Source organism: Carya illinoinensis, chromosome 12 (assembly GCF_018687715.1).
Source record: "Carya illinoinensis cultivar Pawnee chromosome 12, C.illinoinensisPawnee_v1, whole genome shotgun sequence".
NCBI lineage: Eukaryota > Viridiplantae > Streptophyta > Magnoliopsida > Fagales > Juglandaceae > Carya > Carya illinoinensis.
In genome coordinates this window covers 10,868,117-10,879,657 of record NC_056763.1, presented here as the reverse complement: position 1 = coordinate 10,879,657, position 11,541 = coordinate 10,868,117, and positions in this window count along the sequence as shown.

Genomic DNA, 11,541 nt, shown 5'->3' with positions numbered 1-11,541 from the left:
GCAACGTAGGCGGGAATCACAGGCAGGACTCTACCACCATCCCTGCTCACCACTGTCCCTATGCGAGCACCGTAGGCGGGAATCACAGGCGGGACTCTACCACCATCCCTGATCACCATCATCCCTACGCGAGCACTGTAGGTGGGAATCACAGGCGGGATTCTACCACCGTCCCTGCTTACCACCATCCCTACGCATGCCTCTGACTCAAACCAGTTAGTCCAACCATTCACATATTTCACGCTTACCAGCATAGCTTTCATTTTTCAAACACATGTACATGCATGCTACTACACGAAAATCCCGGTTTTTCCTTTTTAAACATGAACATGTGTGCACTATACAAAGCAAACATCAAGGCACAAATATCTCAAACAAATAACAACATCAACCAAACAACTCCGTCCTCAATCCATCTGACCCCCGAACTCTTCGGACTCAGTCTGGAATCAACCAACCAGCAGTCAAATAATTATTGTAAGAGCAAAATATATTTAAATCTAAAAGTAGAGTTTGGAAAATACTTACAGCGCTATATGGTATTTTTCAAAAGCTCGCGGCGTTGCAAACGGTGGAAGAAAAGCAACGTAAGAGGGTAATTTACACTGTTGTTGTGGGTAATAAATTACCCACTTTCGAATGGGAACAAACCAAGGCACGAAATTGATAGGGAAAGGTCTTGAGATATTTATGAAGTTAAGGAAAATGAGTTTTGGCTGTGGGTAGCGGTGGAAATGGCGGAGGAAGCGGAAAAAGCTCAAATCGGAGTTGAGCTTGTGGGAGCTACTCCAGAAATGGGTGGTTTAGGTCGGCAAGAGGTAGGGGAAGAAGCTGTGAAGAGATGGTGGCTGGAGATGGTGCGACGGTACTGGAATCGGTGAAAAATCATGTGGTTTGGAGGAGCTCGTGGTGGCTAACAGTGGCTCGAATGGAGGTGAAACTTGGTGGGGATGTTCACCGGTGAGAGAGGAAGAAAACTGGGTGGGTGGTGTAGGCCACGCTGCCGGCGAGCGGCGGTTCTGGGCTGCGAAAGCAACCGGCGACAAGGGAGAAAAACAGAGCAGGTGCCGCGACTTCCAACCGTGCGTGGTGGCTAACGGCTGGTCCGATGGCTCTGAAAATTAGTGGGGATGATCTCTGGTGGGAGGGGAAGAGAATGGTGGGGGTGGTGCACTACACGGCGGCCGAATGACGGAGAACCGGGCGGTCAAAGGGGCGGCGACGGAAAGGAAAGGGAGAAGAGATCAGCTCGCGGGGAGAGAGGAACCAGGGAAGAGAAGGAGAAAAAGAAAGAAAGGAAAGAAAATAAGGAAAAGAAAAAGGAAAAGGGAAAAAGAAAAAGAGAAAAGAGAAGAAATGAGGTCCAATCCTCACTCCGGAAACCAAAAACCGATCCGCCTAAAACAATATTGAAAACCGTAAAACGACTAAAATAAATTGAACACAACATCAAATAAATTAAAATCAATTTAAAATAAAATAATTTAAAATAAATAAACCAATATATTAATTAAATTAAAAACAACTCTTCAGTGAAAATACACGTAAAAGCGAGTCATCACACAGTTTCTAGATCTTCCCACTAATGGTGGTAACCCAAGATACTTCTTATACTGCTGAATTTCAGAATTACCCCATAAGTTTTTAATATCTTCTCGGGTTCTACTAGGCACATTTCCACTAAAAACTATTGTTGTTTTCTCTCGATTTATCTGCTAACCAGAAATTACCTCATACTTTTCTAGAATTGCTTGAACCTTTCTATTTTCTTCTAAATCAACCTTACAAAAAATCAAACTATCATCTACAAACAATAAGTGAGTGATATTCAAAGCCCCTCTACAAATTTTGACATCTAAAAGTTGCTTCCTCAGTCCAACTTCGTTTCTAGATCTTCCCACTAATGGTGGTAACCCAAGCTACTTCTTATACTGCTGAATTTCAGAATTACCCCATAAGTTTTTAATATTTTCTTGGGTTCTACTAGGCACATTTCCACTAAAAACTATTGTTGTTTTCTCTTGATTTATCTGCTAACCAGAAATTACCTCATACTTTTCTAGAATTGCTTGAACCTTTCTATTTTCTTCTAAATCAACCTTACAAAAAATCAAACTATCATCTACAAACAATAAGTGAGTGATATTCAAAGCCCCTCTACAAATTTTGACATCTAAAAGTTGCTTCCTCAGTCCAACTTCCTTTAATAAAATGGTTAACCCCTCAGAGCACACGAGAAAAAGATAGGGAGACAATGGGTCCCCCTGTCTAAGTCCTCTAGAAGGGATAATAGGTCCCTTAGGTTCTCCATTAATAAGCATAGAGAAGGAAACCGAGCTAACACACAACATAATCAGCTTGACAAACTCCTCATTAAAGCCCAACACCTCCATAATAGATTTCAAAAAACCGCACTCCACCCAATCATACGCTTTACTCATATCCAATTTCAAAAACATAAAGCCCTTATTCCCTATCCTCTTAAGCCTCAAATAATGAATTAATTCATAAGCTATGAGAACATTATCAATTATTAAGCGTCCAGGCACAAATGCACTTTGACATTCCCCAATAATACTTGTTAATACCAATTTCAACCTATTTGCAATGACTTTAGCAATCAATTTATTAGCCACATTGCATAAACTGATCGGCCTATAATCCATAACTCTAGTTGGAGACTTTTTCTTTAGAATCAAAGAAATAAAGGTATGATTAAGTGAAGAAGGAAAAGAACCTGTATTGAGAGCATTCAAGACTGCCGCAGTCACTAAGCTGCCTACCACATGCCAATATTTTTGGAAAAGGATTGGCGACATGCCATCCATCCCCAGAGCCTTGGAAGGATTCATCTGCTCTAGTGCTTCCTTAACCTCATCTTCAATATATACTCTACTTAGATCTTCATGCATATTCGGAGTGACTCTTCCCCTTAAACCATTTAGAAACTCTAGAGAATCATTTGGAATTGAAGAAGTGAACAAATTGCTAAAGTAATCAAGAATTACATTATCCATATTAGTCCTCTCATGCCATTGCCCCCGCTCATCCTGAATTCTTTTCAATCGATTTTTTTTCCTCATTTGAGATGCTTTCATATGGAAATATCGTGAATTTTGATCTCCTTCTTTTAACCATAAAACCTTTGAATGTTGTTTCCACATCACTTCATCTTTCTCCAACCAGATTTGTACCTCCTTTCTAGCAACATTTAAAGCTGAAATATCAAACCCACGAACATCCTCATACACATGTTTCAATTGCAAGTTAGCTTGTTGAAACTTCTTCTGAACATTCCCAAAGCTATTTCTGTTCCATAGTTGTAACTTTACTTCACTCTCCCTAATCATCCCCTCTACATCCTCCATTCTTGATTGAGCATTACTGTCACAACCCCACCTTATCAAGAGGGAGACCGTGATCCCGTACCTATTCTTTTTCCTATTATAGCAGTAAATTTATTTATATATGAATTCCCATATTGTTATTAGTATTATTATTATTATTTTATTAATTTTTTTAAAAAGATAATGCGAGACGATTCGAACGCATCACGCATAAATTCTAATTTCTAACTAAAAGAAACATCTAATAGACATACCTTTACATTCCTTTACAAAGGACTCTCAGAGTCCGTCATCCATTTATTTAACATAACTACTTTAAACAAAAAGGGACTCAGTCCCTTCAGTCTTTACAAAAGGAAACTAACTTAAAGCAGGAGGGGTTTCCATTACCCCACTATATACTTTATACCCGAAGGTATTTTGTTTAGAAGTTAACTCAATAAAACATCCCCGTGTGGGGTTCAGTATTGAAACATAAGAAACATATATTTTCATTAAAAAAAAAAAAAACCAAACTACCAAGGGACTACTAAACATCGGCCCTTCCCTCCTCAGAAATACTCGGCTCCTCAGTAGATTCATCTGTACCTGGACGTTTAAAAAATAAACACAAAGTGAGTCTAATACTCAGTAAGCAGTACACCATGCTGTTAATTTAATAAGCATATAGTACTTTCTTTTGAAAACATGCATTCATAAAACCAATACTAATTCTGACAATACTTCCATACATATACTTTCTTTATAACATCATGCATACACTTACTTCTTACTATCATGCATATACTCACTTCATACTTTCATGCAAAATCTTTATTTCTTATTTTCATACATACTTATATATCATATCTTCATGCATACGCTTCATTTAATCTTTCATTTTCTTGTGGCCAACACACTATTACGCCCCGTGTGTTGGGGTTAGCGGTCCTATTAGACCTGGAATCCACCCGTGGCCACAGGTTAGGAACCCCTTTCTATTAGGGAGCAGCACTGGGTGCACTACCAATACTACTTACCCGGTATTGCAATCTACCAATTTCTTTGATATCATTTCCTTTCATATGGCCATTACATATTTTCATACATTAATTCATTCCTTTTCTTTCTTTGAAATCAACATTTTCAATATCTTCCTTAGTCTGATGAATATTCTTTTATTTTGGAAAATAGCATTTTATGTCATGCTTACATATAAATAAAACCTTATTTATTTCAAGAAGCATGTATAAAAATTTCATGACTTAGAGACTATATGCATGCATTACCATATATACATACAATCAATTATAATCAATAGGATACTTAACAGGGGCTACCAAAAAAGGCTTGTACATAATATAAACTCATTTATTCTTTAATTAGAGGAACGTTTGGAAAGAGATAGAGATATATTCTTCCACAAGAGAACTTGACGTGGGCGCATGGTCATAGCTACTTACCTCGATCCGCTGCAATCCCTTTAACTTCAGAAAATCCTATCCAATAAATAACAAGTGTGTTAAAACTCATCCAACATCCTTTATATCCCCTTTTAACGATGGCTAAAATATTAAAAATCTAACATCGTTTTCTACCCTTAATGTTACCTCAATTAACTACCCTCTCGACAAATCCTTACAAGAGTAACATAAGAAAATAGTTAATTTAGTTAACATAACATCAAAACAACTCCATATATGCATTTAATCACTTAAAACAGAACATAATTATATATATACACAAAACAGAACATTAAAACAACCTTATATATATAATTAATCCTTTAAAACAGAGCATATATGTAGATATACAAAACATAACATCAAAACATCCTCATATAAATACTTAATCCCTTAAAACAGAGCATATATGTATATATATAAAACATAACATCAAAACATAAACTAAACAATTTAGTTAGCTTCCAAAATCACATTAAACAATTTACCTTAAGCTCCTAGATTCTTTCAAGAGGTGAAGTGAAGGTCCAAAGCTTGAAGAAAATGAGAGGAGTTTGATTTCTTGAAGAGGAGAAGAAAAGAGGGAAGTGGCGTTGCCTAGCATAGAAAGAGAGATGAAGAAGACTTGTTCTTCATTTGTTAGGTGTAGACCGATGGGTTCAAAGAGGAAAATCCTTCATCTATTAGGTGTAGACCGATGGGTTTGAAGAGAAAATCCTTCATCTATTAGGTGTAGACCGATGGGTTTGAAGAGAAAATCCTTCATCTATTATGTGTAGACCAATGGTTCATAAGAGAAGAAGGCTTAGTTAAATTTTGGTCATTAAAAGCTTAAGAAAATGGAGGGTTAGGATTAGATTTAGGAAGATAACTATTCCAATTACCAATCCAATAGTGGGAATCATTTGTGCTCTTTCATAAATCATAAAATTTTAGGATTTAAGGAAAAAATACTATAAGGCCTTAAAATCATGTACTTAATTTATTTTAACAACCCACATAAAAGTAAAAACACACCCATCTAAATAAAATAATAAAAATCTTTACATGAACATATTTAACTTAAGGAATAAAATAAAATGACGTAAAAACTCACATAGTAAGATTAGGGCATTACAATTACCCATCCTCCATTGGTCTTTTATGATGGCTTCACATTCTATATTTCCAACCCACATTTTCTCAAACTGAAAGAGTTTTTTCTTTTTATTAGGAATTTTAGCTTCACCCTCCAGTTCTATCCAAATTGTTAAATGATCTGAATAAGCCACAAGGCCATGAACAACCTTTGCATTCGGATAAAAGTTCCACCAAGTTGAGTTGGTAAGGAACCTATCTAGTCGTTCATTAACACAGAAATGACCTTCTCTTCTGTTTGATCACGTATATTTATATCCAGTAAACCCCAAATCACGTAACTCACACTCCTCAACAACATCTCGAAATGTAGCAAGTTGATTTTCCGGTTTGGGATTCCCCCCCTGTTTTTCATGTTGGAACATCGTTTCATTCAAATCTCCCATAACTAACCAAGCCTCCCCATTTAAACATCTTAGGCTCCTAAGAAGGGACCAAATCCTATATCGCAAATGAGTTTCAGAAACCCCATAAATAGCCGTTAAAAACCAGTGTTCCCCAACTACCTTATCATCACTAACCACAACATCAATATAAAATGAAGAGTAGTTAACAATTGAAAGAACTACATCCCTTCCCCAATATAAAGCAATACCCCCTTTTCTACCATTTGCACATACTGCTAAACAATTCGAAAAACTGAGTTTATACTTACAATTTTTAGCATCTCGTACACTGAGTCTAGTTTCTTGAAGAAACAATACATCAGGCGCTTCCCTCTTCATCAAATCGCAGAGGTGGTGAATGCCTTGTGGGTTCCCAAGCCCACGGGCATTCCATGCTAAGATTTTCATGGCTGCCAATGGTGTTGTTCAACAACCATCGCCGATAGCTCAATATTTTCTGCCAGCTTGGCATTATTGGAACCGAACGCATCTTCACTTCTCTCTGGTTCATGTTTCGTTCGTACCTGCCGAATAACTTTTGCTTTAGCATTCCTCTATTTTCGCTTTTACTGCCTTCTAGATTCACAACTTTACTCTGAATATTGTCTTGTCGTTTCAATGTTAAACGATGTCTTATGATGCCATCTGCGTGCACTCAATGGGTTAGGTTTCCTCATCAATTCATGGGTCTTCATAAGCTTAGGCCCTGATTCAATCGGGACCTCAAAAATTCCATCCTCGAAAGCCTCACTAGAAAGCCCATTTGCATCCTTCATTACCCCATTAACACCATCCTCTCTAACCCCATTAACACCATCCACTCTTGCCGGGGATAACGTAACGGTTATACTCTCATGAAGGACGTTAATGGGTAACGTACTTTCCTGAAATTCAGCCCTCTTCTCCACATCACTCCCTTCCAAGGAAACTGTAACCGTTTCGTTATCCCTGTCGCCAGGACCACCGCCTGAACAATGATCGATTGCCATAGCTAATTCTTTCTCCGTCACTGGACCAGAATCTTTCAACGAGCTGGATGGGGCTAAGATCCTTATTGTAGAATCCATCTTCGGCTCCCTTGAAAATCGGCTCTTCACTGAAGTCTTCTTTTCACTAAAACTTCTTGCCCGTAACCACACCTCATAAGGTTGAATATCCTCCTTATTTTCCATTCCAGAGATGTCCTCCCTATTCTTGTAATCTTTGTCAATATGGCCCATTCTCCCATACCAGTAGCAAAAGTTTGGCAATCACTCATAGGAGAAGTGAATCCAAACTGAATTACCTCCTCCAACAGACAACTTAGATCCTAGTAAAAGGGGTTCATGAACATTAAGCTTTACCCTCACTCTCAAATACTCTCCCCATTCCACTTCACCATTCTCTAAATCCACTTCTTCAACAAACCCAATCTTCTCCCCGAGTTTCTGACCAACATGCACATTTCGTGCCATAATAGGAAGGTCGTGAAGTCTAACCCAGAATGAAGCAGTCTCCAGATTGATTGCTATACTTGAAGTCGTCCATCCGCCTCTGCAACCAATACCAGATGTTTGTCAAACGTCCATGGCCCCTCCTGCAGAACCTTCTCTTTGTCGCTAATATCCTCAAACCCAGCAAGAAACAACGTTGTCGAAAGATCCTGAAAACGAACACCCATGACTGTCTACCATATTTTCCGCATCGTACCCTTAAAAGCTTCCCGATTAAAGCATTTTTCTATAAAAAGCTTCATAAACAAACATTTTCCCCCCCGAGACAACACATCCTCTAATTTTTCTGGTTCTATAACCACATCTTCACTTTCCTTCTCAATTAAAGAAAGCTTTGTATAAAGAACTGGAAGATCATCTTCCGTAATCATACTTTTAGACTCAGAACAAGACAAACTGCACCAGGGCAATACGAAAACCTCTACGAAGAGGAAAACCCGGCTTCACGATATCACCCCAATGGATAAACTAGTTAACATACATCAATAACCACGATTTCCACGATTTCCTCACTGCAAAGAATACTCCATAGGATAGAAATGGTGGTACAAATTCTTAATTTTTGAGATTGACTATAGATTTCTATATATGAAACTATTGTAATTTGGGGCAAAATTACAAGTTATAGATTGACTACAAAACTTAGATTCTAAGATCCATTTTCAGTGATTTGGAAAAAAATTACAAATGAAATATCGATTACAAATTCTAGATTTTGAGATCTACTTTTTAATAATTTCTTTTTTGATAAGAGATCTACTTTCAATAATTTGAGGTAAAATTTTAAATTTTAAATCTAGTACAAATTTATTTGTATATGAACGAAGAATGGACCTATTAGCATGGGGGCTTCGAGGGCTTTACGGGGAAGGGGGAGACCGAGAGGGCCCCGGACCCAGAGGGGTTGCCAGCTTAGCCCTTAGGTGCAGGACCGGTTGTGAACCCGGTCTCTCAGCTAAGGTTCGTTGTTTTGTGAACGGTATTTATGTCATTCAGATGACGGAGGGCCCACCCTTACCTGACCGTTGAACAAGATTGTCTCGCGTGGTAGGTCCCAGATCGATAAGGTAAGAGGTAGGACCTGGAGGAGTGTGGGGTTAGGCCCTTTCTAACGGTTCACACGTAAGCAGATGGGGTCCACCGTCGGGATTCGGCTTTCTCAAGCCTCATGATTTTTTTATTTATTTTTTAATTAGGATTTTCTGGCCGTCTTCTTGTCGCCACGTGTCGTTGACACATGGGTCCCAAATTCTAACCATTCCCTCGTGTATGTGTAGAAAGACAAGTCGTAGACTCGTACAGTTAATTTTTTTTATAAACATAAATTTATAAATTAATATATAAAATAAATAATTTTATAATATAATATATCACATTAAATCATATAAATTTATTTATAAGACATGGATTTGTATTACATAATTTCACTAAAAATATAAATACGAGAGGCCAATACCTCAATTTGCTTTTAATTTAGGTACTGTTTGGCTATCAAGAATTTTTATCTCAAATATAAAATTTTCATTTCATCATTACAATTTTTTCAGACATCCAAATAAAATATAATAAACAATCTAACTTTTTTTCTTACTTTTTCAAATTCTAAAATAATAATAATATTAATATATAATATTTTAATATTTAATCTTAAAACTCAAACTTTTCATATAAAAAATCTTAATGGCCAGGCACAACCTAATCTCAAATACATATATCGTTATGCCATCATGCATATAAATAATTAAGCTTATGGCCCTTTTATTGAACAAAACATTATGTTTAATGACACGTTTTGTTAGTATTTAAAATGATTACGTTGTAATTTTTTATCAGTTGGTTCGTTTCGATGTTGCGTGTACGTTAATTTAATTGAATTTTTATGCTTCAGATAGTGTTTGCTTGCGCGGTTGCGTCTCATTTGCAATGAAAGATACATAATTAAAATGTCACCCACATGCATCTGCAGGATTATTATTATGAATTTGATGACTAAGAAATGTTACATGTCCCCCAAGTGTTTTAGATTTAAATTATGGAAAATGCTACGATATCTTATGTGTTTGTCTTCTCATTTTAACCATTTATTTATTTTAATTTTTTTTGATTTAGTAGTTAAATAAGTGATTTTTAGTGTATTAATGTATTTTTTTATTATTTTTTAAAAATAATTAAAATTGTTTAAAAAATATGAAAAAGAAAATAACCAAAAAAATAAAATATTAGGTGTACCCTATTATTACAAGAAATAAAATTCCTAGCATCGAAAAATAGTTAAGTTTTGGGTAAAAGAGAAATTATATTCTTCAATATAAAAATAATAATGTGTAATGTACGATGTTTAGTATTTCCTTAAATAGATATGGGTGGGGTCAAGCTTATCCCCTTTTACTTATTATTTAAATTTAATTTTGTTCATCTAAGCCCTCACGGAAGGGTACAAAAAGATAGGAGGCATGGTATGAAGCAATAGGATGGAATGACAATAATGTAAATAGCAATGGAATAATTTAAGTTAAGTTGTTTATTGAATTTTGAGGAAGGAGAGAAAAAAGTTAAAGTAAAATATTATAAAATTAAAATATTATTTAATTAAAAATTTTTAATATATATATATTTTTAATTTTTAAAAAATATATTTATTTTTAAAGTTTGGAAAAGTTTTAATGAATAGATGAAAATGTTAAAACTTGAAATTGAAAAGTATATATGTTTTAATGAATTCATCTCATCAATGTTCTCAAACAACTCCTAAACTAAAATCTCTTATCATATTTTTTTCCTTATAATTGATGCATATCAGTGATAAACTTTGCGTTTAGTACGAAAACTTCGTTGAATATATCAAATTTCATTGCTTGAGGATTCTGCTAAGTAATCGTCTATTTTCAAACTGTGATTTTGTTGAAGTTCAAATGTGAAAAGAAAGTTGAGAGTATCCCATCTTTTCAGATGCTAAATATTTAGCATAGGTGGCAATGTGAAAAGAAAGTTGAGAGCATCCCATCTTTTCAGATGCTAAAATATTTAGCATAGGTGGCAAGAACAAAATCACAGTTTGAAAATAGACGGTGGCAAGACACCTATGCTAAATATTTATGTCGATTATATTAGTTACTTAAATGTCAACATTAGATTAGAAAAGTTTTAGTTAGATAATTGATAAAATCTTAGAAATACTTGATGAATAGTTTTGGACACTTAACACCATGAGGAGCCATGAGATGAATTGTAAAAGAATTAAAGTGTGAGATCATGCCACCTAAGCGAAACTCTATTATTTCATATGATCAATCAAATTGTGTCATATCAAAGAGGGTTTCAACCCTAGTTGTAATCCAATTGAAACTCTAAAATTTTGGTTGAAACCGAAATCCTAAATAGTTTTCCCAAACTCTAAAGTTGGCCTCTAAAACTTTTTTTATCTGATTTATAGCATTGTTTAATTACTTGATTAAATCATTTTTACATGTTATTAATTCATCAAATCCTTGTTATGACATCATTATCTAACCTTTCAAACCTTTAAAATTTGATTAAATTAAGAAAAATTAGATTTGAGCTTAATAGCATCCCAAACCTTCTTTAAACCTCAAATTGAAGCTCACTTGGTCGAGTCCCACCAAGGCCCACAAATTTGGCCACCTTGGCAAAATTTCTTGAAAAAGTTTCCTCTCTCATATGGCAGGCCATCCATTGCCCTTGGCTGCACCCAATAGTGCCTTAATGTAAAGGAGAA